Source organism: Hemicordylus capensis, chromosome 5 (assembly GCF_027244095.1).
Source record: "Hemicordylus capensis ecotype Gifberg chromosome 5, rHemCap1.1.pri, whole genome shotgun sequence".
NCBI classification, from domain to species: domain Eukaryota; kingdom Metazoa; phylum Chordata; class Lepidosauria; order Squamata; family Cordylidae; genus Hemicordylus; species Hemicordylus capensis.
Window position 1 is genome coordinate 123,068,635 of NC_069661.1, and position 21,953 is coordinate 123,090,587.

The 21,953-nt window shown below is 40.6% G+C and overlaps 1 protein-coding gene across 5 annotated transcripts in view; it reads right to left on the reverse strand.

Annotated features, from left to right (window-relative positions):
- Positions 1–21,953, reverse strand: part of PPP2R2C (protein phosphatase 2 regulatory subunit Bgamma) — a 142,456-nt gene that overhangs the window by 79,314 nt on the left and 41,189 nt on the right. The gene's annotated exons all lie outside the window — the stretch shown is intronic.

Below are 21,953 nucleotides of genomic sequence, written 5' to 3' on the forward strand. Positions count from 1 at the left end.
CCTATGGCAAACAACCTATGGGGTATATATGGCCCATGAAGTCTTTCCCCTGGGACAGGCAGGATTACTATAACTGACTGTATAATCCTGCATACACTTACACTTAGTCATTTGAGCTAAGAGTCAATCCAGGTTCTTGAGAAGGAAGCCCATTAAAGAAGTATGGCAACCAGATAATTATTTTATTTATTTATTTATTTTAAAGAAATAAGATCTGCACCTGATGTTTTAAATACAATTCTCATAACAGATTTACAATAAGGACTTGTTAAAAATATTTCAAAACTAAGGCTCACTATGAATCACAGTGTTGGTCCAACAAAGTTTATTTCTTTTCCCCCCTTTCTCTAAACTGTCAGTTATCTAAGCAATTATGACCTGTACTATCACACATTCTTCTCTTGAATAACTAACATAATCTAGGAGCCAGCTGGTAAAATAAATGAAGGCAAGGGTTAAAGTAAAGCTATACAGAGACTAAGAGGAACTGCTTTGTACTAATTGGAAACAGAGAGAAGTTGGATGAGACTTTATGGATTTCAATTATCAGACTCTGCAGGAAAGCACTTTCAAACATCTGTATGATTATTATTCTCCACTGGGAGGCCATTTACAGTGCAAAGCAATAAGAATAGGGACCAAAATCAATTATACTCTTTGTCAATTAGTATGTTCTTATAAAGAATCTGAAATACTTTTAGTCAAAGATATAAACAAGGTGTGATTTATATGAGAAAAACGAGAATATGAAAAAATGTAATAAATCTGACTAATCACATCAGAACAAATTCAATCAAATTTCTGTTCATAAAATGCAAAGGGAGAAAGATGATTAGGAATTGTATCCAATTAACAATTTCAAATACAATTGACTGGGTGTGGGTGATATACAAGAAGAAGTTTTATTTTAATACTGGCATAAAAGGAAGAACCATTTATTGGCACCGATGGAAGCTTCCCTCCCAGAGCAAACAGCAGATTGTTGTCAAAGAGGAAAAGTGCTACTTGTGCTACCAGCCCATCTTAACAGCATTGGGGCTGCTACAGCAGCCCCAGGGTGCAGCATTATACCTTCGTAACACAGTGAATCACGTGGGTCATGATTTTCAGCAGGAGCATGGTATTGCAAGAAATGATTAAATACCTTCTCCCCACATGCCACAGTATTGATCCTAATTGCACCCCCCTTTATATTTGCTATTTTACGTTTAGAAAACTAACAGCCCCAAACTCCATTTTAAGCATTGCATGTAGTTCTTAAGCTGCCAGAATATGTCGATTAAAATGCAAATTTAAAAACTATCAAATGCTCATTTTTAATTCCTTCCTCTTGGTTAGGTTTTCTGGGCATTTGATTAAGTAGGCTACAACCAAAGGGACCCTACTGAAGCAGAGGGCATTTCTGCTCACTCAAGGAGAATCTGTGATTTCTGCTTACTTCCTCTCCAGCATCTGCTTACCATACTAGGGGTGTGCGAGCCGGCTCGGTTCAAGCCAGGCTCGAGGTCGAACCAGCTTGACTTGACAGGTTTGAGGTTGAACTGAACCAGGCCCGGTTCAAACTGAGCTGGTTCAGAGATCTACCGGTAAAAGGGAATCCAGTAAGGATTCAGTAATCCAGCAAGGATTCCCTTTTAACAGTAAAGAGGCAGGGAGGTTCCCTAAGGGAAGAGCAGGCGGGTAAAGTAAAGTGTGCCATTGAGTTGATGTCGACTCCTGGCAACCACAGAGCCCTGTGGATTCTATTTGGTAGAATGCAGGAGGGGTTTACCATTGCCATCTCCCGCACAGTATGAGATGATGCCTTTCAGCATCTTCCTATATTGCTGCTGCCCAATATAGGTGTTTCCCATAGTCTGGGAAACATACCAGCGGGGATTCGAACCGGCAACCTCTGGCTTGCTATTCAATTCATTTCCCTGCTGTGTCATTAGGTGGCTCAGAGAGGCAGGAGGGGAGTAATGTAGTACTTACAAGCCCCATTGGTGGCAGTGGCAATAGCCATGGGGTGCAGGGGGAGCTGCCACTGCCACCCCACGGCTGCCGCCACTGCCAATGGGGCTTGTAAGTTCTAAATGACTCCCCTCCTGCCCACTTTACCCCCTGCCCCTTTAAAGGGGTAAAGGTAAATCCTCACTGGAGTCCTCTTTACCAGTAGAGCTCTGAATTGGTTCGGCAGTCAAACCAGACCAGCCCCGGTTCCACCACAGACCAGGCCAAGCCAGTTTCAGGGGTGTAACTATATTAGGGCAAGGGGAGACAGTTGTCTGGGGGCCCACTGCCTTGGCCCCCCCCAGAGGCAAGTCACATGACTGACTCCCCCAGCCGCACACCCGCCCAGGCGTCCTTCAGTTGTATTCATCCTCCAGAATTGATGTGGGTGTTAAGAACAGCATGTCTTTCTCTAGTACCATTAAATGACTTAAATCGTCCACAATTTACATAACCTTTTTAAAAATAAAAAATTGTACTATGCTTTTTGTTACCACTATAAAGCCTCATTTAAGATTTCTTTACTTCATGAGCTGAGCTTCAGTGAGAGGATTCATAAAATGAACCCCTGGCCAGTTTAAATCCGGTTCGGATTCAAACCAACCAGCAAAGCTGCTTTTGTGCACATCTATATCCCACAGCCCACCTCCTGCTGTTCCTGAGCATCCTCCAAATCACAGAAGCTGCTTTGGGAGGTCAGGGGGCTCCAGCAAGGAAGAGCAGTGGGAAAGTTCCATTTCACCGGCAGAACCCCACTTGTGGACGTTTGGCTCCAACCCAGGGTGTTTGCTCCCTGACAAGGCTCACTTTCTCACTTACGCAGGGCACAGAATGCTATAAATAGGAAGGAAGGAAGCCAAGGGGGAAAGCAAGTCCACACATTTCTTCCATATTAACATCATGTAAGCATGGCAGCCTATCAATCAAGTAACTGCTACCCAGAGCATTGGCTCATTGCCATTCACTGCTTGAGATGAATGGCAATCAGCTGCATTATCCTGACTCACCAGCGCTGCTCCCTGGGCCTGGGCCAGAGCCAGTGCCGACACCACCCTGCCCACGCCCCTCACCAGTCCTGCATCCTCTTTCACTGGTCCTGTCATTGTGACTCTTCCCCCTTGCTACCCTCACCTTCCCTGGGTGCACCATTGCTCTCTGCCTGCGTCATTTCTTGCTTCCTCCTCACCCTTCTCTTCCCTCCTGCTGTCCTCTCTCGTCCACAGTCTCTCCCTTCCAGTATCCAAAATGGTTTACTGCTGGAGTGGAGAGCAAGCAGGACAGAATGAGTGATGGGAGGGAAGAGTGCGGGGAGCAATTAATAGCACAGGCAGAAATGGGGGACGACGATGAATGGATGGGATTGGATGGGATGGGATGACCGGATTAGGAAGGGGGCAGCTAATGAGCCACAGTGGTCAGATTCAGGAGATGACAATGGGCAAAACTGCTGCTGCCAGGCTAGGCTGCAGCACCAAGCAGGGGCATACCCCAGAAGGTATAGGGCCAGTGAGCGGGGGGAAGCAGAGCAACAGAGGCAGTGGCAGCACAGATGGGGGGGGCAGCAGGTAGGTGGGAAGCCACCTGTCATGGGCGATGAAGCAGGGTGCCGACATTCACTGCCCTGTGGCACACTCGCTGCCTAAGAGTCGCCTCATGTAGTCTCGTGGGGAAGTTGCCCCTGGCAATTGGCTTTTCTGCAGCTCTCTAGGAGACTTCACTTCTGTTGCCTCAAATAAACTGGATTACTAACACACAACCCACTAAATGATAACACAAACTAAATTGTATAAAACTTCTGCATCAAGGTACATGGTTACTATTTGCTGTAGTCAAAGCCCTGAAAAAGGTCAAAAGCTGTTACTTATCTGTTATGAGTACACTGCAGCTATAGAGAAAATACTTTGCTCTATTTGTAAGGGATAGAGAATACTTTATATTCCATACAAAGCAAGAACAGTGCAAGGGATTCTGAACTTAATTCGCTGAATGGTGTTCCATATTCACTTAATTGCACACTGTAGTAATACAGCCACTTTCATTACTCTTTATAGCTTCAGATGCCCATTAGCACAACCCCCAAGGATCCTTGTGAATAATTGGATTAGGAAGAGGTGAAACTTTGATGATGCACAGTAGGGAGTCGTGGTTATGAAATAGCACAGCTTGGGCCCAGATGCTGACAGGACAACATCACAAAAAGCTAATTTGCACTTCCAAATTAATGCCATCATGACTGCAATGTTAAAGAAATGTGCACACATTTAAATGAGCAGTGAGAAATTGTAGCAGAAACGGAACTCAGCTCCTATCCATTAACTGATGTATATTTCAGACTTTTATTCCACTAGATAGCAGTAAATAGCATAAATGGCATGTATGATCTACCTTCTTAACCTGGACCTTTTCATAATATTCTCTGGGCTTTTGGATAGGGACCCCTTTTTATGCTCTAATGAAACATTTTATTGTTACTCTTCCAGGGTTTCGGGCCAACATTCCCAACACTATAACAACAGATTTATGGGGACAGATCTGATGGGACAGATAAAATCCCTTGAAAAGGACCAGGCATAATCCAGCAGAGAGTCCTCTTGGTTAAAAAGCAAAGGGCACCACTGTTCTCTCTAAGGTGTGTGCATGTGCGCACGCTCACACATTTTCTGATGTCCACTCAGTTAATTTTTGATCCTGCTCAGTTTGAATTAGGAAGGCCTCACTCTGAATGCATGTGCGCGCACCCTGTGCCACTCAGAACAAAACTCATTCTGCACACAGATGAAAAAAATTAGAGAGAATACTTAAAGGCACTCTGCAGTGGGATGTTTTTCTATGAGAGCCCCATTGTAATGAATGGGCACCCATTCATTTCAATGGGCCTGTTACAGGAGATGATCTCGATTTGCAAGAAGAGCCAATGTTCAACTACTAACATTTAACTGAAATAAGGCTGCAGTCCTATGCATACATACATAGTTTGTTTGTTTGTTTACATTTATATCCCGTTCTTCCTCCAAGGAGCCCAAAGTGGTGTACTACATACTTAGGTTTCTCCTCATAACAACCCTGTGAAGTAGGTTAGGCTGAGAGAAAAGTGACTGGCCCAGAGTCACCAAGCAAGTATCATGGCTGAATGGGGATTTGAACTCAGGTCTCCCCGGTCCTAGTCCAGCACTCTAACCACTGCACCACGCTGGCTCCCTTTGCCTTTGTTATCCACGGGAATATTAGTACCTAAACAATGAAACTATCCAAAACATACAATGTACAAAGCAGTATCTCTAAACTTGTGGACATGATACAGTATTTTCAGAAAAATAAAGGATGACAAGTAAAATAAGATGAGCTCCAGGGTTAAGTCTCCAATTCCAATGGGCGAGTAAAGATGTTCACCCTGTAAATTTCACACAGCCCTACAGTGCAATTCTATGAAATTCTACTCAGTATTAAATCCCAGAGGTAGAGAAATAGGGAATGCTTGAGGAGCAACTCCTCACTTTTATTTATATTTATTTGTGGTGGGGAGGAAAGACACTTCTGCGGAGAGAGGAAAGACAATTTGGGGGGCAAGATATGGGCTATTAGGTTTAGTAGGTGGAGGAATTAAGTAGAATTGGGAGGAAGGGACTCTGCAAATGCCTGGGGGGATATCACTCCTTGTAAATCCCGTGGAACTCAGTGAGACTTACTCCCAAGCAGGTGTGCTCAGAGCAGCAACCTTCAAAGATGGACAGCAAGTGCTGCTCCATCCACTTCCTACCTTATCCTTATAGGATATTCTATTCACATATTCTTGGGTGTGTGGTGTCAAAATCTAGGATTGAAAAGATATGAAACTGAATCGTCTTCCAGCTGGCATTGCTGGAATACAAATGTGACTCATCTGACTCCATATGTCAAGATATGTTTATGAAAGGTCTTGCAAAAATGCAAAGTATGTCATTATATAAAATAACCTATTGTTACAGCTGAATAATAATCGCCCACCACCTTGTTCCAAAGCGTATGCAAGAAGAAGTGGGGTTGCAATAAAGGAGGGATAAAAAATGACATGGTGTATTCTAATTGCAAAGATAAATGAAGTCATTTGGATTATATCCTTTTTCCAAATGGTTAGATGAAGCCTCATTTAATCTGAGGATATCTGCCAACTCCTGCCAAAGCCTTTTTAAGCAGTTCTAAAAGCAAACTAAAAAGGTGGCATATAAATCTTTGTAGGTATAAATAAATAGGCTTCATCTGTCCCATCAGTTACATTTTTATATACATAATATACATATAAAATATTTTATATATATATTATGTATGTATTTAAATTTTTTTAATTAGATCTGTTTTTATATTTAAGCATATTTTAATTGTGTAATTTTTATAGTTCTGTTTTAACTTTTTCTATGTGATCCGCAGTGAAAATGATGAAAGGCAGTATATAAATGTAACAATAAAAAAAAATATTTACAAAGATTTAAGTTCAGTTATGTAATCTCTTTATTAAATCATGAAAACCCAGCAACTCAGAATGGTATCTCACAAACAATTAGTGCAATCCACCAAGCTCATATTCATTAAAGTGAATGGGGTTTGAGCAAAAGCAGCAATGGCTTGTGCCAAATAGCATCTCTAGATGGAAACAATCACTTGCTGTGTGGTCACTGCTAGAAATATACTATGTGGCAACATATAAGGAGCTGCTTATATTTACCAACTCTGGCCTCATGATCAGCTGTGCTTCTGCACCATTAGCAAGGAAGTGTGGCGTGTGGCAACATTCAGTATACATGACGGTTGGAATCTAATAGGCAACTGTCTCCCCATACAATTAGAACCACATGGGTGAATCCATTTTAATAGAAACCACAATGTAAATTGGTATATCATTTTTTGGTCTTCTGATGCTTCAGGAAGTTAGCAGTCTGCAAATGTTGCAGACATCCAAATTCAAATGTCAGAAGGTTTGTTTTCTGTGCTGGACTAGGACTGAGGAGACCTGAGTTCAAATCCCCATTCAGCCATGATACTTGCTGGGTGACTCTGGGCCAATCACTTTTCTCTCAGCCTAACCTGCTTCACAGGGTTGTTGTGAGGAGAAACTTAAGTATGTAGTACACCACTCTGGGCTCCTTGGAGGAAGAGCGAGATATAAAATGTAAATCATCATCATCATCATCATCAGCAATCACACACACACAAATGAAAATTCATTCTAGGATTAAAAACCCTCTGTTTAAGAGAAGAGTTAAAGCAATTACAAATTTATGCATAAAAATCTTCCTTTTAAGGGAAGAGTTAAGGCAGTTACAAATTTACGCATACACCAAAAAGCATCAGACATTTTAAGGTAAGGCCTGCCTGGTGTGTGAATGTCCACACTAGGAGCTTTCCCAGTCAGCAGTTTTTACCGTTTGAAATTGCCCCCCCCAAAACTGACACACACAAAATATGTTTTTTAACCCCATACATTAATTGGGCTAGGTTCTAATGCACAATGAAAAACCTGAATTGTGTGAAAAGTGCTCTCCAATATCTCACATGGACTTCAGCGTGAATCCAAATGTGCAAATGCACACCCTCCATTCTGGCGGAGAAGCAAGCTCGTCTGTGAGAATGCTCCCGGTAAGCAGTAAACATGAAGTAAACAGTAAGCATTATACAGTCTACATATTGTGTTCTCTTACAACTACTTACTCCTCTCCCCTAAATCTACTTTAAATTTCCCACATAAGCAACAGACATGTTGACATCCAATTTGATTTAATAGTACACCTTTTTAATAATAAAGAAAAATCCCCCACCCCTGCTCCCTGAGCACCATGTTTTCAAACACTGAAACAGCTGCCTGTACTTCCCTGCCTCAGAACCCTCAAATTATGCATGTTGCAATATCTGCCCTTACTGTACACCTCTGACTAAAACTGAGACTTTAACTTGTTATAACGCTATTAATAATGGATTTTCATCCAATCAGGAAAGGCAAGGTCCATGCAATTTCCTTGAATTTTTGAGAAAATCTAAATTACCAGAAGAAAAACTATGCTATCAGTGCACAAAAAATGGCCACAAATCAGAAAAAAAAAATTTAAACTGCTGCAGCTCAGCCATTAGTCATGTGATAGAAATCTGTCCCTTATGTAGGACCTTGCACAGAACTCAGTGTACAGAAATTTTAAAACTGGAATAAATTATTTTGGGTTTACAATGTGAAAGAATGTTCAGGCATAATGACAGAGAATGGGCAAGTATTGTTTGAGCTTCTACTCTTGTGGGTTGCATTTTGACATATCAGCTAAGAAATATTTATAATATTACCATGGCATATTATACTGTATAGCTTTTTGATAAATTCTTTCCATAGAAAGAACTTTCGCAACTGATATGAAAAGTATGTTGGATTTTTGCTCAACAACTAAATTTATTTTTGAAATACTTTTGAAAATGAATAAAAATGTTACATACTGTATCTAAAACAGAAATCTACACATATAAAAAGAAAACACCCACAATTCCCCTTGATATACAGATCCATATTGCTTTCTTCCCAATCTGGTCTTGGTGTGAAATCTTTACTAGAACGGGCCAGAATTCCACACAGGTAATATTTTGCTTGAATCTTTTTTGTCTGCAGATATCCTGATTTACAGCTGAGTTTCTGAAAGCTTCTGAGAGATGGCAACCAAAAGGTTATCATGCTCATTCTTACTACTGCTGGTTGTGTCTTTGTGTATGACTTGGTTTCATATAGGATGGTCCTAACATTACTTTAGTACAATAGTATTATATTTCTATAGACAAATGTTGTTTAACAACTTCAAGTGTGTATTTGTTTAATCCACTGGCAATAGCAATATTTGAACAACACTGCGAAATAATATTTTAAAATGTTCAACAAAGCCATTATTTCTAATTAAAAACTATCCAGCATATTTTTGTCAAATAGGTTTTGACATACACACATAGCAACAAAAGCAAAAGAGACCATGGGGGCTGTTCACATGACCAAATGCACGCAGTCGGGCAGGTGTGGGGGAAGGCAGGGTTCAATTTACCTTACCCCAGATTACCACTCACAGCCCTGAAAGTGCACAAGCCACACACCCACACATCCAGCATTGCTGGGAGCAGCATGGATGAATCTCTGCATTGCTCCCGGCAGCGCAGGTAAACAGACTCGTTGTCCAGGCCTCCAGGAATCCCATAATGCACTACGTGACATGTGTGATGCATTGAGGGATTCCCACAAAAGATGGGCGCTCTAGACTCCTGTTTCTGTGTGTGGCCAGGCTGGAAGCAGCCCGGGTTAAGGAAGCACTCGCTCCCTTAACCTCAGCTAGTAGCTGGGCTAGGTGGCACTGACCTGCCGGGATCAGGCCCGGTCCCAGCAGTTGTCACGCACATTCTATATATATTTGGAACCTCATCTTTGTAAAATCACTAGTTAGTTATTCCAACTAAACACTGAGTTTGTCCTTACTAACAGAAATAAATTAAAAGATGGAGGCTGTTATCACGCGCAGCCTAAGTCAGGCTAGGAATGCCCTGCCTGGGTTAGAATATTTATTTATTTATTTATTTATTTATTTACGGTACAAGACTATTAGTAGGTAAGACAGAAGTATTTGGAACCAAATACCTCTGTCTTACCTACTAATAGTTAAGTCAACAAGTAATGAGGTAAGTCCTAAACCATATTCTCTCAATGAGAAAACCTCAAATTGAATGCAATGTTTCTGTAGTGACCATCCAAAACCGCAGAAGGCAGTTGCTGAAACTTATGAGTTCTCCTGAGTGGAAGCTTTGAGAGATCCACTAAATCGCTTTCATATTTACAATCAAATTTAATTATGCAATACAAAGGAAATCTCCGAGATCAACTAGTAGTCAGAATGCACTAAAATATCCTGATTGCCATTTTGGCTGCTGCAAACTGCATATCTAAAAAATATGCCAAAGAAGAGCCAAGTGAATGAAATCAAAGTTCATTTTATTAATTATATTGGACAGGTGTTCATTATTTTGAAAATAATGAAAATGTTGGGCTCTTTCTTCCAACAATTTAATTTTAAACCAGTAATTAAAAATGAGAGAAACACACTCACTGTCATGTCATGGGTAACATCCTACTCTCTACTCTGAAGAACACTTAACATTTGGGTATATTCAACCAGCTTGAAGAATTGTAATTTATGGCCTTTCCAATTCTTCTACGTTGCACTGGTCCCAGCTATTTAACCCTGAAAGCAGGGGCGTAGCTAGGAGAGAGGAGGCCTGTGTTCATCCCTCTCTCTGGCGGCCCCCCAGAGTGAGGGAGATAATGAAGAAAATAGGGAGGGAGGGATCTGGAGGGCCCTCAGGAGCTGGGGGCCTGTGTTCTTTGAACCTTTTTGTTCAATTATAGCTACGCCCCTGCATGAAAGTGCTGTTGTAAAAAATGGCAGTTTCAGGGTTAAATAACTGCGCTGAGTGGGGAAGGGGATTTCCTCAGGAAAATGGTGCAGTGCTAAAGTGTTAATACCTCCTATCTCCACACTCTCTGTAGCACCATAAGCTTGTGGCTGCACCCAGAAGGGATGGCAACAGGGAAGGCAAGAGTGTGAAGGGGAAAACACACAGCAATAAAGAGAAAGAAACTTGAAGAAAAAAATAAAACACCAAACTTGCTTGAACAAAATCAAAAGAAATTTCTTCATGATGTATTGCTGTTGCAATCAAAGAAGAATTGAGGCATGGGCCAAACCGGTTTAGGCATGTTCATTTGCTGTTGAGGGGCAGGCCTTGGCTCATTCCAAAATTATTGAGGCTGTGCTCTAAAAAGTTCCAAACAAGGGTCTGGGCAGGCAAAGATCTTAAAAGTGTACTTCAGGAGGAGCAGGAGGAGCAGGAGGAGGAGGAGGAAATTATTTGATGGTTGGGATTGCTGGAAGTGGGTCAAGTGGACCATGGGCTTAGGAAGATAGAATTCTCAATATTCAGAAGCCACCTACAGAGGGTATTTGGGGTACGACAAATGCACATGTGGGAGAACAGAATCATGGCAGAACGCTCCACCCAAATCTATGCATGTTCATTACAACATTAGTAGGGACTCCCCATCCATGCAGTTGTATTCATGGAATCTCTCTATCCACATTCTAATGAACACATACGCTGAGGCAGAGACACCTGCCATGATGTCACACACACACACACACACACACACACACACACACACACACACACAGTTTCAGAGTTTGCCCAGCCACCAACCCAGAGGAGACTCCAACAGAGTAGTCCATTCAAGCCTGGATCCCTAGGCCAGGTAACCACCCCACAGATTGTTCAGGGTTGGGGTAGGTGGAGCGATTCACCCCCTCAGAGGAACCCTGCAGACCTGGTGCTCCCTTCCTCTGAGCCGCCTCCAACACGTCCAAGTTTCCAGGAGCAGAGGTGGCACCACATCAGAGCAGAGCACTAGCTCCAAAGATGGAGTGCTTGCCTGGTTGCTGCAGGCAAGATTGCTCCATTGAGAGAGTACAACAAATTGTTCATTGTTGTACAACTAATCCTTTCAACTCTACAAAAAATTACTCAATTTTACCCTAATCGTTTGGGATAGAGATAAAAATGGATGATGACAAACAGAAAGCTGTAAGTGTAACAATGCTACCACCTATTTTTCATTTCTAGGGAGGCAGATGTTGCCAAAAATCACTATGAGCATTCATCCCCTGAGATAGTATCATTGTCCAAAATATGTGGGTCTGGCTCATATTGAATGAATATGCTATATAAAATGCTGATAAAGCAGTAGCATTATCCAGTAAAGATAGGCTCCTTTTATTGGCTATACCACCTGTCACTGAAAAATCCCTTTCCTGGAAAACATGGAGAATATTGAAAGAGGTAGAAACAGCAAAGTAAATTATAAACAATGAAAGGGAAGAGACAGAGAATATTTAGTACATAGCTTTACAGAAACACTGAAACACAGAATTCAGGAGAATTGCTAATTGGGTGATGATGAGTACGGAAGAACTCTTTTGTTGACATGACTAATTACATCTGAAAGCATACTATTCAGAAGGCAAAATGAAAACGAATTGCTACATTTCAATATGCTTAGATGCCCATCAGTGAGCAACTCACTCACTCACTCACTCCTTCTTGCCTTCTTCTAGTGAAGACAACATATGTGTTAACCACAGTGCAAGGTACAAAATGAATTGAACGGCATGTAAACTGTAATTACACTGTCTGAAGAATGGCATCAAGGGTACTATGAACAGATTGTACATGTTAATTCACATAGGGCTTAATGAAGCATATTTTGTTCTACAAACGTCACTGCTTGATTCTGTTAACTCCCTTACCCATCCAGGCACACTATCAACACCCACTCACTTTGGGGAAATCCCCAATAAGTTGTTACCTACTCTAGATAAGTAATGCCATTGTCTACACTGGTCTTTTGTTGCCACAACAACAATTTAAGCATTAACCCCCATGTAAGCCAATATTCTTTTAAGCTTCTGGCTTATTAACTTACCCAAATACAACCTGCCCTCATAGGGTCACTGACCTATAGTGATCCGAAGTCTTGGAGATGGAGGTCCTAAGAAACTTTCTATACATTGCATAACAAATATGGGTTTGCTATCAAGAGTGTACTCCATAGGGAACTGCAGCCAGTTCTCATCCTCAAGCACATGTACCTTTATGATGCACATCAAGCATTTCCAAACACGTGTTTATGTCATTCATACTTAATTATTTTAGGTATGATTTAAACCATCCTTAAATGTATACTAAAAAGCCATAATAGGTGAAATGGCCCTAATAAAGCTTTCTAGATAATATTGCCTTGTCACTTTTTGTTTGTAATTTGTATCACAAGATTTATACAAGGGTATACGCGATGAAAAATATTTTGAAAATTATCTCCTACTAAATGCTACACAAGATGGGTACCAGAGAGGAATTCCAGTATGTGAGTCTAATACAAACTGCTGAAGTTACTCCAAAGTGACATCAATATTTTTGAATGCAGCACCTAACCCCTTTCATATATTGAATCTTTACTTCATTTAAAATGAACCTTTTCCATCTTCCTCTGCTATTTAGGCGTGTATTTACACACTACAAGATTAATGGAAAAATGTTTGGCATTTAGGAATGCTAGAGGCAAGGATTGGCCTGGCTAATAAAATTTTTGAACTTTCTGCCCTCTGTGCTGATCAACATTCATCATCCAGAATGCATAATACAGGTGAAACTCGGAAAATTAGAATATCGTGCAAAAGTCCATTAATTTCAGTAATGCAAATTAAAAGGTGAAACTGATATATGAGACAGACGCATTACATGCAAAGCGAGATAAGTCAAGCCTTAATTTGTTATAATTGTGATGATCATGGCGTACAGCTCATGAAAACCCCAAATCCACAATCTCAGAAAATTAGAATATTACATGGAACCAATAAGACAAGGATTGAAGAATAGAACAATATCGGACCTCTGAAAAGTATACAGTGTACTGTGCTTGACTGGCCAGCAAACTTGCCTGACCTGACCCCATAGAGAATCTATGGGGCATTGCCAAGAGAAGGATGAGAGACATGAGACCAAACAATGCAGAATTGCTGAAGGCCGCTAATGAAGCATCCTGGTCTTCCATAATACCTCATCAGTGCCACAGGCTGATAGCATCCATGCCACGCCGCAATGAGGCAGTAATTGCTGCAAAAGGGACCCAAACCAACCACTGAATACATATGCATGCTTATACTTTTCAGAGGTCCGATATTGTTCTATTCTTCAATCCTTGTCTTCTTGGTTCCATGTAATATTCTAATTTTCTGAGATTGTGGATTTGGGGTTTTCATGAGCTGTACACCATGATCATGATACTGCTGCCCAGAACAAAACTCATTCCACACACAGATGAAAAAAAATTAAGAGAACACTCCCCCACCCCATTGGCTGAGGCAGCAACCCTGAGGCTACTGACAAACTCCATGGTGTGTGTGTGTGTATGTGTGCGTGTGTGTGTGTATACACACACACACACCCTATATAACCCCTGAATAGGCTCAAATTCAAGCCGAGTCAGGTTCCTCATTTGGCGTGACAAAACCGAACATGCCCAGTCTGATTTGAGTCTGGTTTAGATTCAAACTAAACAGGGCAAACTGGTTTTGTGCACAACTCTATTCCCAGCCATGACAGGACATGACAGCAGAAGTACATTCACACACATCCACTGTTCCCTGTGCCTGGATGTGTGAAGCCAGCCTAACAATCTGATTCTAAAGAGGTTTCCTTGGAAGAAAGTCTCACCATTCAATTGCTTCCTCCTAAGTATACTTTGAAATTGCAGCCTTAGTAGGTTTTATTTTAAAGAAAAACTTTTTTCCACTGTTACACTTGAAGCACCTATCATGTTATCACCCAGTCATATACACATATTTCACACTGCAGAAAGGACTAAATTTTGTATAGGGCAACAAAAAATAATGCCCTGCACAGTCCTTTTGTCTTAAAGTCTGAAATAGAAAATCGAACAATATTGGTCAATATTGGAATGTTACTCTTGAGAAGTCTGAACAAATTCTTACATCATAGCTGACAAGAAGCAGCTATGGCAAATAAAATATATTATTATTATTATTGTTTACACAGTCAGACAGGTGTTATTGACTGGTTTGTTTTATACAGACATCTAGTCCCTCCCAAGGACCTGGGATGGCTGGATTTTATTATCAATGTTGTTGCTGTTATTATAGATATCGTCGCAGAATATAGGCTGTTCCCAGTAAAGTTGCTTTTTGTAATTGGCTGATGGTGATTTCTGTGGCCCCTATGGTGTTGAGGTGCTCTTCAAGGTCTTTTGGAACTGCACCTAAGGCACCAATTACCACTGGGATTATTTTGGTCTTTTTCTGCCACAGCCTTTCAATTTCAATTTGTAGATCTTTGTATTTTGTGATTTTTCTCTATTTCTTTTTCTTCTATTCTGCTATCCCCTGGTATTGCTATGTCGATTATTTTCACTTGTTTTTCTTTCTTCTCGACTACAGTTATATCTGGTGTATTGTGTGGCAGATGTTTGTCTGTTTGTAGTCAGAAGTCTCATAATATTTTTGCATCTTCGTTTTCTACAACTTTTTCAATTTTATGGTCCCACCAATTTTTGGCTACAAGTAACTTGTATTTTTTGCAGATGTTCCAGTGTACCATCCCTGCTACCTTGTCATGCCTTTGTTTGTAGTCAGTCTGTGCGATCTTTTTACAACAGCTGATGAGGTGGTCCACTGTTTCATCTGCTTCTTTACAAAGGCGGCACTTGCTGTTTGTTGTGGATTTTCCGACTTTTGCTCTTATTGCATTTGTTCTTAGTGCCTGTTCTTGTGCAGCCAGTATTAAACCCTCTGTTTCTTTCTTCAAGTTGCCATTCTTAAGCCACTGCCAGGTCTTGGTGATGTCTGATTTTCCACTTATATTGTGCAAATATAATATAATAATATAAATTATTATAAATATTAATAATTTATAATATAATAATATAAATTATTATAAATATTTATTATAAATAATTTATATTATTATTATAAGATATAATAATATAAATTATTATTATTAAAAAGTTATTTCTCTTCTTGCTACACATCCCCTATCCCCTGCCATTAATCTGCCAACAGATTAGCAAACTAGCAAGCATGGCAGTTAGAAAGCATGACAGGGGAGAGAACTAGTGGACTGGAGAGAAGCTGGGTGAGAAAGAAGGTCAAAGCAGAGCAATAACAATTTAGAATAAAATCAGCTAGGCTAAATGGTTCATTGCTAGAGGTTTGTGTGGCAGGGGATGCAGCACCTCACTGTATAAAATTAAATAGCAAAAATGTATTACAATATAACAAAAATGCAGTTCTGGGTACATTTTCTTGCAGCTGAAAAAAAGAATAACTCAGCAACGAAACGCTGAAAGAGCACAACGTATTAGTCTGGACGAAAGAAGATTGAACAGCAACCTTCAAATATCAGCAGGACTGCTACATGAAATGAAAACCTTTCTCTACTCCCACAGGCGGCAGCTTATTCTACAAAAGCACAGATGTAGGTGAAATCTTCCTGCAGTATAAGAAACATGAGCAAAAGGAATTTTCCAGGAGGTTGTTAAGTCTGCCACTTAAAACTACTGGCAAGTATCTGTCAATAAGGATTTAGGGCACAGATTTAGTTCTACGGTCTTCCAGTCACACAACTTGCCAACTTAATTTTTTACAAATATGTGCCCTGCCTCTCTAAAACTGTTTGAGATGACACGGAAACTTCTGATTAGAATTCTGCAATGGTGAGGCATCAATCAGTTCAAAACAAAAATAGTGGCCAATATCCAGACTAATGGAGCGCTAGAACAGTGAATGTGCAGCATGTGCTATGGGGAGGAGCAATTTTCTGAAGCCCACCCACAGTGCCCCCTGCAATATGTTCCTGAGGGCCGTGCAGTGGGCTTCAGGGACATATTTTAAGGAATCACAGTGAGTTTCAAAGGAAGGGGAGATTGACCCAAAAAGCCCCTCCCGTGTAGCATGTACTAAGAGCTTGCTGCACCAGTGCTTCATTAGCCTGGGTGTCAGTCAGCATCTAGCTCTCAAAACATAAAGAAAATATGATACCCCAACAACACAATTCCATAAACATTGTTCATTTCTGTGGGTACTCGGTGCAGATATGTGAAACCTCTCTGTGAAATTGTGCTTCTTTTACAGAAATATCTTTTCTGCCCTTAATCATTTCACCCAATGAGGAACTTCCCTCAAATTCACCTCAGAATTTTGCTTTAGGTCAAATCTCCTTTTTCTATAAGTTGTCAACACACAGTACTTATCTTAACAAAATAACAGTTGTCACCCTGACAAATATTAGTAATAAGTACTTAGTAACAGTATGAATCTATATATATAATTCTCCTGGGTGTGTCTTGGAATGTGCATCCCAGCACCCAGTTGATTGGCCGGGCGGCAGACACACCTGATTGGCTGAGGCACACCCAGGAGGATTGGTTGCCGCAACAGTGGCCCGGCTGAGGAGGCCAGAGGTGGCGGGCCCAGCTGCGGAGGCAAGGCCCAGGAGGGGGGAAATAAAGGGGGGCAGAAGTGGCAGTGGGGAGGAGAGGCGGCTGGGCTCAGAAGCAGAGACTGGGGCAGAAGTGGGGGGAGAGGTAACCACCGGCCCCAAAGAGCGCAGATGCTCTGTGCGGGGTTGGCTAGTGTATTTAAATTTTATCTATATCCTGTAAGTAACTGTGTACATTTGTCACCTACCAGACCAGCCAGTCTGTATTTGAGAATCATTTCTGGTATACAAAGAGAAAAAGATAACCTATCCCATAACCTTGGATTTACCTGGGGCAAATTTCAGTTTACACAAAGTATATATTATGTGCAGTGTCCAACAATCTCTCCTGTAAAATTACATTTCAGTGAGCATGAAAGTTTGAAAATTAAATTGGGCACAGTTCTTACAATTCCATTGGGGATGGGGCAATAGTTCAGTTGTAAAGCCTACCATGCCAAAGGTCCCACTTTTACCGCCAGACATCTTTAGGTAGGGTTGGGAAAGACTGCTCTCTAAAGCCCTGGAAAACCACTGCCATTCAGTGCAGAGAATACAGAGCCTGGTGGGTGAATAGTGTGGCTCAGTATAAGGCAGTTTCAAAAAGCTAAAAGAGTCCCAGGGGGATATGTATTAGGGAAGGAGGAAAAGTTGGTCTTCCTTTCTGAATTAATTGCCCTCTCCACCTGTTCACACGCACATCTAGTCTGACCTTAAGAAAACTACCATTCTGGAAGTTATCATAGTCGATATGTTCTTAATTGTTACACGCAGCTCTGTGATACCAATATTGTAAGGATACGAACAGCAAACAAAACGCATATCTTGAAGTAATAGAGGCTGTTTCTCCATGTATAATTGAAGTACAGTTCTACATGCACAAGTAATTTAAGATGCTTTACTGCCAATATCATTTAAGACCAGATAACACTTTTTCTTTTGTTTCAAATTTGAATGTGTTTTAACAAAATGTGTTAAATAACCACTAAAACTTAAAAAGTTTCAGGTCATTGGTAGAATAGGATACAGCAGAAAGGGAAAGAGGAAGTCTAACTTTGGCTCATTCAGTTGTAAAGCCTTCCATGCTTCCACGCCCTTAGAGAGCGCCTTCTTTTACATGATCCCCACCGCACGTTAAGGTCATCTGGGGAGGTCCGTCTCCAGTTGTCACCGGTTCGTTCGGTGACAACTCAGAGGCGGGCCTTCTCTGTAGCTGCTCCTGGACTGTGGAATGCACTCCCAGCGGAAATTCGTTATCTTGATTCTTTACTGTCCTTCAAGAGAGCCCTTAAAACCAATCTGTTTGGCCTGGCCTTTCAGGGTTTTTAATCAGTTTTAATTGTTTTAATACCTGGTTTTCAGGGTTTTAATTGTTTTGATAGTTTGTTTTTTAAGTTGTTTTAAATTGGTATTTATATTTGTATCTCTGTTTTAATTGTTTTTAATGTTTTCTGTTTTAATTGTAAACCGCCCTGAGCCATTTCGGAAGGGCGGTATATAAATCAAATAAATAAATAAATAAATAATTGTGATAGGCACTGGAATCAATGCAATGCAACCCAGCCACTGTTAGCACAATACAAAGCTGCTAGACTGGAAAGACCTAAGCTCCAATCCCTGTCAAAAAGTTCATTGGGTAATTTTGTGCCAGGCCCTTTTTCTCAGCCTAATCTACATAATAAGCTTGTTGTGATAATAAAACAGGGTAGCCCTATCTATAATTCTCTCACCTCTTTGGAAGAAAAGCTAGATAAAAGCCTGAGTTCATGTGATACTTTTTGTTGTTGTTTGCTTTCTTCTTGCTGACCATGATTCTGACGTTACATAAAATACGGCCAAATTTTGTGTGGTGACTAACAGAATCAGAAAGACTCAAATACTTAATCTTAGTTATTTATTTATTTATTTGATTTTTATACCACCCTTCCAAAGTGGCTCAGGGTGATTTACACAATTAAAACAAAACTATTAAAACCAATAACAGTTAAAACAGAAATATAAGCAATATAAAACATCAATTAACAATTAAATCATCATAAAAAACAAACAACCAGAACAATTAAAAAACCCTGAAAACCAGGTTACACCATTAAAACTAATTAAAAACCCTGGAAGGCCAGGCCAAACAGATAGGTTTTAAGGGCTCTCCCGAAGGTCAATAAAGAATTCAGATTACAGATAATTGTTATACTTTAGGATGAATTGTTATTAATGCTCATAGTTTTTTATCTGTCTACTTTGTATTGCTGGTCAGAGACTGAAATAAAACTGATCTGAACTGACAATAAATACCTGCGATAACATCAGATCTAAGAACATACAAGTAGGCCTTCGCTCACATTACAGCAAATTAGACAATAGACATATTAAATTTAGGACTGAGTTGAAAAAGCCTCTAACTTTTCATCCTGAGTCTCAGGATCATGTTAAGTTTCATCAATGCTTCACCAGGAGCAGGGTTATGAACTTGAATTTTACTCACTGGGTGGAGCAAAAGTACAGTCTCATTGTATTGCCTAGGCAACATAAGGACATGTCTCTCTGTTCCCATACTGTGCTTCAGGCTGCAGAATTGTGGGGGAACAGAGAGACACATTCCTGCATTGCCTAGGCAACTGGGTAGCACTCTTCCTGCAAGCATGTACATTCAGCAGGGATGTACTTCCCTTGCAGAGGGACACTGCACCATAATGGCTGTGCACAGAACAAACATCACTAAGATACATTGTGGGGGCATTTTGCACTGAACAACCTCCATTTCACACTGGTTTTTTTCCTGGGCAATACCTCAGCCCAGTTCTAATTCAATCATTTCTTTTGGAAATACATCCATTTCAAGATTTAAGTCACATCAGTTTCTCTTCATATGTATCTTCAAAAACAAAACGCTTTTTATTTCTTCATAGGTTCCATGCATTTTGAATCTGCTATCATCAGTTTTTATTCCAGGAATAGCAAATTATATAGAGTGTGCACAAGCAATCTATGCTTTTATAATGAATCATCAAAAATGGAAGCAGGTTGGTTTTAACAGGCTTAGTAACATAGCAACCAACAAGTGACCCAGCTAATGTGTGTCTGAATTGTAGCCAGCTCTGTTGCACAAAAGCTAGTACACTGCCTGATACCAGTGAGCTTATAGCAAGAATTAATAATAGACGTTGAGGAGAAAAGTACCTTATCTGTACTTCTTGTCTCCTGTGGTTTTCTTTACACTCAGAAAGGTATGCCATTAAAGCCTCTCGCTATGTTGTGGATTCCACAGGGTCCAGAACAAAATGAATGTAATCCTAGCATAAATACAGCTAGGCTGGATATAATAAAACATGAAGTTGCAGGGAGCTAGAAGGCTACCTGGGCAATGCCTTGCTGCAAGGCGTCCTTTTCACTACTACCACCTCTACCAGTTATGCAATGATGCTGTGCCACAAGCAAGGAGGAATTCAAATATTTCCGTTCTTCTGGAATATTTTATTCAAGTGTTTGTATATTATGCCTTTCTGCTCAAGCCTTCAGGGTTGATAACAATAATATAAACTAAAAGCAAAACACAATGCAGTATAAATAAAATTAAAAACGAATTACCTAAAACTTTGAAAAGGACAGAGCAGAAATGGCAGAAAACTTACTGAAAGCTAATTTAAGCTGAGGTTAAATGTCTGCATAAACAAATGCATGGTCAAACAGCAGCAAACACATAACACAGTAGTGGGGCTAAGCAGGGAGTTCCACAGCCTGAGCACTACCATGAGAAGGGCCTCTCCCACATTCTCACCAAATGTACTTCTAATAAAGGCGGGTTTCTATACAGGAGGGTTTCTCCAGACTGAGGCTATGAGTCTGCTTGAAATTGGGCAGGCTCACATGGGGGCAGGGGGTATTTCAGGTATGTTGGCCTCAAATAATTTCAGGCTTCAGTGGTGATCACCAACATCTTGAATTGAGCCCAGAAATATATCAGAAACCAGTGCATCTGGAGAAATAAGAGTCATGGTCAAAATGACCAGCCCCACTCACTCAGCAGCTTAGCTGCAGCATTCTGTACCACCGAAAGCTTCTGGATGCATTTCAAGGGCTCACTATGTTACAGCAGTTCAATCGCATGATGCTTAAAGCATATTTATACTTTTATTTTATTTATTTAAAATATTTATACCCCGCCCCTCCAGTATTTAAAATATTTTTCCCCGCTCCCTTGGAGCGGCTCACAACAATAAAATAGACACAATATACAATAAAAGTAATAAAATTAACCAAATTGAGTAAACAAGTTAAAAGTCAGGTTAAAACCCACAATCAGTATTAAGTTCAAATTAAAAGCATAGATCACCATGGCCATCCCAGATGTACCTTTTCAAGGAATGGACTCAGTTGGTGTCTCTCAATCTAAACTGAACAAAAGCACTCCTTGCCATGGATGCCACCTGAACATCCAGAAGCAAGGCCAGGTTAAGGAGTACTTCCAGTCAATGAACCTGACTCCAAGGGGAATTCAACTCCACTCCAAACAAGTTGGAATCTTATTTGCTGATAAAAACTTCTACTGACCAGGATACCGAATACAGTAGTTGCACAGGTGTTGTAGACTCTCACTTCTGTGAAGACTGACCGAAACGTGCCTAGGATAATGTATTAAGCCAGATTCGGTCTATAGCAAAACAATTATTATCTAGGTCTTCATTTTGGAGAAAGGTGCTGTCTGGTTTGGGAGAATGAAGTGGGAGGAGTTTATCTTTCTCAGCTGTGTTCACCTGGGTTCTCAGTGCAGCAGCACCAAGACATATTTGATGATTGGGGGGAGTGGCTGTAGTCTATAGGAAATCCAACTCCCTTTCCAAGATTTCTCTTTGAGCAAGTCCCTACTTTCAGTGTACGCT